Genomic DNA, 7,253 nt, shown 5'->3' with positions numbered 1-7,253 from the left:
AGATAGGTGACATAAACCACCATGAATAATGGATCACTGTGTTCCTATATGTTTCTACACCTGACCTTACATCTCAGTGCCTCCATGTGACCCACCCCTCCTGGGAGATGAGATGTGGAGGTGGGGGTGTGAAAGCAGGGGGAGGGGAGTGTGTGTGTGCGTGTGTGTGCATGTGCATGTGTGTGTGTGTGTGCTTGATGATGATGATGGTGAAAGGAAAGTCAGAGGAGGGTCAGGTAGGAGATGAAAGATGAGATGAGATACATACCCCACCCTTAACACACCCCATATCTCACATCTATATCTTGATGTCAGGCGTCAAATCGTAGAAGACATCAAATACCTTTCCCTTGAATTTTCATGGTTAACACACTTTATTTAAATAAACAAATGTTCTTGGTTTGCGCAGCCATAGAGTAGATGTTCAGGGATGAAGTGAGTATTGGAGACAGAGAGGAAGGCAGAGAAGGGCGTGGAGCTGAGGTCTACACAAGGAATCCCTCACTGCATTATCTGGGTCATTGCCTCCTCCTCCACCTCCTTGGCGTCCCCTCCCCATCCTCCATCCTCCATCCTCCATCCTCAATTCTTTCCTCCTCCCTTCCTTTTTATCGATCAGCCAATAAGCCCAGAGTGTTATGAGTGCAGGAGAATAGGAAGAGAATGAGAATAAAACAGAAACTGTCTAGGAGGTAGTGCAGGGACAAAAAGCAGTGATTGCTTTGCACTTGAAGAGCATGGAAGGGAAAGAGGATGGATAATGGAATGCTGAGTGACTCGGAGATAGAGCGTGGAGATGAAATTAGAGGAAGCACACGATAGAAATGATGGCAGATAAAGAAGTGGCAGCATGATTGATGACTTCTCCCCGCCTCCATATCCAGCCCCTCAGTTTGGGTGTAGCGGCCCAATACACAATGTGCATGACTGAATCCTCTATTTGTTTTTCATTCTAAGCGTAATATCCAACATCTCATGAAATTGGACACAAATTGTGTATTAATATGTGTGTGCATGACACCCATACGTTTTTTGCAGTGTAGGAGCTCACTTCTTTGCCCTTCTGGATGAAAACACAATATCGCCGAACTGCATTTATTAGAGCGAGATGGACGACAGAAGAGTGGATGAAGAGGGAGTCATAGAGAGGGCAAAAGAGGAGCAGAGAGAAAGAAAATAGATTTTGTGCAAACAGGAAACCACAGCAGGAAGAGAGAGAGAGAGAGACAGGGGGAGAGAGTGTGCAGGAGAAAACAAGATTTAGATTAGAGGAGAGGATGAGGCTACTTAAAGGACCTAATGCCAAGACAGAAACAATGCGTCTGCACAGAATCCTTCTTATAATTAAAGCTCTGCTCCCGAAAAGAGCCTGGATCACAGACTGTGTAGCTGTGTGTGTGTGTGTGTGTGTGTGTGTGTGTGTGTGTGTGTGTGTGTGTGTGTGTGTGTGTGTGTGTGTGTGTGTGTGTGTGTGTGTGTGTGTGTGTGTGTGTGGTGGGGGGGTGTAGGACCTTTTCCAGCATAAACACTGACCTTGTCTGGTCCAAATGAGACAAAACATAATTTCTGAGGTCCTGGTTAAGGTTAGGTCTAAGATATGAATTGTAGTTATAGGGTGAGACATGAATTGGTTCTGTTTAAGATTATGGATAAGGTTGTTGTTAAGCTGGTCCACAATGAATGGAAGTCATTGAAAAGTCCTAATAAGGATAGCTTTGCAAACCAGCCAGCAGTAACTTAACCACCAAACCACATAATAAATACAAATACATCACAATGAGTCATTCAAAAGGCAGAAAGATGGCAGCATGGATACATGACTTTAAATATATTAGTTCCCCACAGAGCAAAATAGTTTTAGCCCATAACTAACCCATAGCAATACCGCATGTCAACCGAAGGTGACCTGAATTATTTTTGTGATAGTAGGGCCATATTCACAAACAGATTACACCTTGCCTATAGAGCACTGCATGTTTGCCAAAAAGGCCTACATTTTTTGGGGTATATTTAGGCCTCATTGGCTATTTTATGAGTGGGCAACTTTAGGGTCACATTCATTTTCTCCAGACCACAAGAAGGACAGAAGTGCGGCATCATTACCTAAAGTTGCCCACATCTGTATGCTATCTGGGAAGCTGCATCTTGGCAGATTGTTTCTACTCGCAGAAAAAGCTATCACTCTACAGTCGGTGGCTGGAATTTTTAGAGGATTTTATATTGCCACTTGTCAGCAATATTTTTATAAATTTAGCTTAAACTAAAACGATAGTCTTTAAATGTATGTTTGTAAGTAATTTACTGGTATGCTTCACTATTCACTCGATTTAATGATGATGTCATTGTCAATTGGTGGGTCCACTGTTTTGTTTTTCCATCCTGAGTCCACACCCTGAACACTTCACTCACCTCCTCAATAGAGCGCCAGTGTCCCTAGTGGTCAGCTCGTGTCAGTACAGGCGGTTCCCGACGCTTGTGTCATGGTCATGATGCTCCTTAAAACCAACAGAGGGCGACATGGCCCCATAAATAATAAGTCTACACCAGAAACTTTAGACTAAAATATTCTCTCATTACATTACATTTAGCTGACACTTTCATCCAAAGCAACTTACAATTAGTGCATTCAACATCTATGAAGGGCCATTCAGGTTTCAGCATCTTGCCCAACGACACTTCGGCACGTAGATAGTGAAGACTGGGATCGAACGACCACTCTACCCCTTTACCACACCCGCATGCAAGAAGAAAATGACCAAATCATGGAATATTCTTTTAAAATTGTTACCTGTTGTATTATTTTATATATATTTATGCGTATGTGGACTCTTACGGAGATACTACATCCTTTCATGAACATGTATCAGAGCAGAGCCTGTTCTAAACCTGCCTATTTGTGTGACTTGTGTTAATGCTCTGGAGCTACTTCAGAATGATTCCTTGTCATTAATGAGTTTTATAGCACTGGTGCTATTTTTTCATACGTTGCATGTCAGCTATTTCAAAGGTCTATTTAGCAATCAACACAATCTTCAGACCCAAGTTCACAACTGTTTGAAATTAAAGATCTGTAATTCAGCGGTTATTCACAAGGAAATGAAAACACGGTAATGGCCAACAAGTGAACAAAAACAATCTTGCAAGTGAACATCAGGGGTATAAATAGAAGGAAGTGAGATTGGATCACTGAAAACAGGTGAACAGAAAAACTAGCAGAAAGTACAATCAACTGAAATGCATTTGATACATTTATAAACTTTAATTTTAAAAACATTTATTTTCCTCTAATAAAACGTAAAATTGAGACGGTTGATATGTGTCAGGTGGTGCAAACAGGTAAAATATTAATGTGAATAAATAGTTGATATATATATTTATATATATATATATAAAACTCCATATGGACAGAGTGAAAGTTTATCAAAGAGGAACAACTAAATATCACCTTTACATAAGTATTGAGACCTCTTGAAGCTTTGATTATCTTTGAGATGTTTCTACATGTGAACTGGAGACCATCTGTGCTAAATTCAGGTAGATGAAGTTATTTGATAAATACAGTATAATATAAATAGTTTTTGAAATGATTGTGTTAGTTTTTGTATTATATTATGTTATTATTATCATTATTATTATTATTAAGATTATCATTTTTATCTTTAAATGCAAATTTAGATGTTAAAGATACTGAATACCTAAACAATAGAATGCAAACACACAACCACAAAATAATAATGGGTTGTGCAGTGCAGACACTCTAAGGGATACATGCCAAAGTTTTCACTTCCCAAAAATTTTGGAAAATGTATACATCTTTAAAAATATTTGGTTCCTCGCCTGAATTCTTTGGGTGTTGAAGTTGAAAATACTGTTAAAAAATTAATTTAAGCAGTGTAAAAATGTATTTAATAAATGAGACATGTTTGAACACATATATAAAATAGGATGTTGAAGTTGTGTACAGTCCATATAGTGTCCTTGCCAGTCATCACAGATAGTATCCTGCAGCCCAATAAAAGCATGATGAAATATGTCCATTAAGCATCTTCCACACTTCATCCATGCAACCAAGAGACGGAGGAAGAACAACTGCGATCCTTTATGAATTATACATGTAGACATGTATAATCATACTATTTCAAATATTCAAAAATTGTTTTGGTGTCATTAAACCATTGAATTCCTACTTGAGTCACAGACCTTAAACTAAAAGGTTGGCTTTCGATGAGTGCATGGTCTTCACACGGTACATCAACACTTTGAATTGAAGGAAATCGTTTAATATACATACATTTTATCTATAAAACATACAATACACTAATACTTACTATTCAAGCTCACTTCACCATCTCTCTCTCTCTCTCTCTCTCTCTCTCCCTCTCTCGCTCCTCATCTTTCACATCTCATCATCTGTAATGAGAAGACAACAGATCAAGGGCCTCTCAGTGTATCCGGGCAACAACTAAACGAAGTAGATGACAGGAGAGGCGAGCGATGAGGAAAAGAGAGAGAGAGAGGAGTGTGTCAGAGACGGCCCTCTCTGCAGAGATAAGATGGTATTCTCCCTTCATGCGAAATTAGTTCATTAGGGGAGTGAGAGACAGCCATGGCGGGAGAACGAGGTTTCTGTGTGATAAAGGGCGGGAGAAGCAGATTGGAGGGAAAAAAAAGGGTTTCATTTCCTGTTCTTCAGAGGCAGCGACGGTATCAGGGGATCAGCAGGGAGGCTCGGGCGGAGGAAGCAATGGAGAGACAGGGAGAGGACAGACGGAGCAAGTTGGGGATCTAAATGCCAGGATTTATTTTTCTTTTCTGTCAGAAATAAAAGAGTGACCCTCTGGATTGCTGTCAAATTATATTTACATCAGGAACCTGAGAGGCAGTTGAAAGATATGTCAGACTCAGGAAAAAAAATGGAGAGTCAATGTGAGCGGCCTCCATGAAGCATGAGGGGTATCATGGTGTATAATGAGATCCTGCGGGGAGTTGCTTAAACTGACAGCAACCACATATAGGCACAGAAACCCAAACACATCAGAGTCCAGGCTGGATGTAACCGGCTCGCTGCCAAAATTAATACAAGAGAGAAAGAAAGAATAAGAAGATATGAGGGCTGGGGGAGGGGGGGGGAGGGAGAAATTAAATGAGCTGGGGTTCTTGATAGGCAGCTGATAGTGAGGGGGCTCGGTGGGCAGGCAGGCAGATGCTGAGATGACAGGTACAGCAGAGGTGGAGGGATACGCCGGCTGTGCTTCGCTGTTTAATATAGATCTGCAGCGATAAGGCCAGGCAGAGAACACAGGATGTGTCCGTCAGTCAGGGGAAGGGAGCTCAGAGGAAATTGCCACAATAAAACGCACCCAGTGGATTCAGAGAGTGTTCAGACCTCCTTTACTTTTTTCACATTTTACGATTCTAATATCCCACATATATCACATATATAATATCCCATTTGTAGCCACATACAGACACTGGAATATATTACATAACCTGAAATATATACAACAGATATATATTAATTATCAAATGTATTAAATAGAACCAACTGAAATATCAGTCCTACATATTAAGACCTTTGATTCTCTTTGATATGTTTCAACACCTGGACCTGAGGAAGTGTGGGCTGAGTTCAGGTAAATGAAGTTAACTAGTTAACTAGATAACTAACCACACCTCTAATCACCTGTCAAGACGACATACAACCCATCACACTCCGTTTGTCTCTGATTCTTCCATCCACTCTTTCCCCTAAAGAGAAGAGAATGAAAGGTTCAACCCTGCACACATTCCTTCATTCCTTCATCCTATGTTCCCTTATCCCTTCATCCTCCTTCACTCTTCGCTACACGTATCAATTCATCCCGTCATCCTATTTTCCCACATCCCTTCATCCCTCATCCCTTCATCCTCCTTCCATCATCTCTACATGCATCCATTATCTCCCTTCATACCTAATCTCTACTCTCATCTCTCATCCCTTCATCCTCCTTCCCTCATCCCTAAACGCATCCCTTCATCCCTCATCCCTTCATCCTCCTACACGCATCCCTTCCTCCTCCTTCCCTCATCCCTACACGTATCCTTTCATTCCTCATCCCTTCATCCTCCTTCCCTCATCCCTAAACGCATCCCTTCATCCTATGTTCCCGCATCCCTCTGTCCCTCATCCCTTCATCCTCCCTCCCTCATCCCTACACACATCCCTTCATCCTCCTTCACTCATCCCTCCATCCTTCTTCACTCATCCCTACACCCATCTCTTCATCCTCCTCCCCTAATCCCTACACCTTACCCCTTCATCCTCCTTCCCTAATCCCTACACCCATCTCTTCATCCTCCTTCCCGCATCCCCTCATCCTCCTTCACCCATCTCTTCATCCTCCTTCCCTAATCCCTACACACATCCCTTCATCCTCCTTCCCTCCTCCCTTTATCCTTTACCCCTACCCTCAACCCTTCAACTTCCTTCCTGCATCCCCTCATCCCCCTTCACCCATCCCTTCATCCTCCTTCCCTAATCCCTACACACATCCCTTCATCCTCCTTCCCTCATCCCTTTATCCTTTACCCCTACCCTCAACCCTTCAACTTCCTTCCTGCATCCCCTCATCCTCCTTCACCCATCCCTTCATCCTCCTTCCCTCATCCCTTTATACCCTCAACCCTTCAACTTCCTTCCCTCATCCCTTCATCCATTACCTCTACCATCTCTTCACCATCTTTCCCTCATTCCTACCCTCATCCCTTCATCCTCCTTCCTTTATGCCTTAACATACCCATTAATCCCTCATTCCTTCATCCTTGGTACCTCAACGCCTACCCTTATCCCTTCATCCCTCCTCCCTACCCACATCCATTCTTCCTCATTCCCCCATCCCATTATCCCTCGTCCCTTCATCCTTGTTCCCTAATTCTTTCATCCCTCATCCCTTCATCCCTCATCCACATTCCCTCATCCTATAGAACAGCCTATCAGATGCCTCTTCACCTCAACCCCTTCACTCAATGTCCATTCATTTCTCCTCAACATCAAATATATACATTTGCATTCAAACCTTTAAATCTCATATTGTTGGGACGAGGATCCAGATCACCTCCAAATGTGGTCTGAGTGATCGGATCTCAGGACGCATTGATGACGCATTTTGGTGCATTCACACATGTTAGAGCTGTCCACTTGTGATTGGATCACTAAGGACGGATGGTAAAACCAGATCTTACAGGTTCATGAAATGAGTTGCCTCCTTATGAAG

The sequence above is a fragment of the Hippoglossus stenolepis genome, chromosome 4 (assembly GCF_022539355.2).
Source record: "Hippoglossus stenolepis isolate QCI-W04-F060 chromosome 4, HSTE1.2, whole genome shotgun sequence".
Classification (NCBI taxonomy): Eukaryota; Metazoa; Chordata; class Actinopteri; order Pleuronectiformes; family Pleuronectidae; genus Hippoglossus; species Hippoglossus stenolepis.
This window is presented reverse-complemented; position numbering follows the sequence as displayed.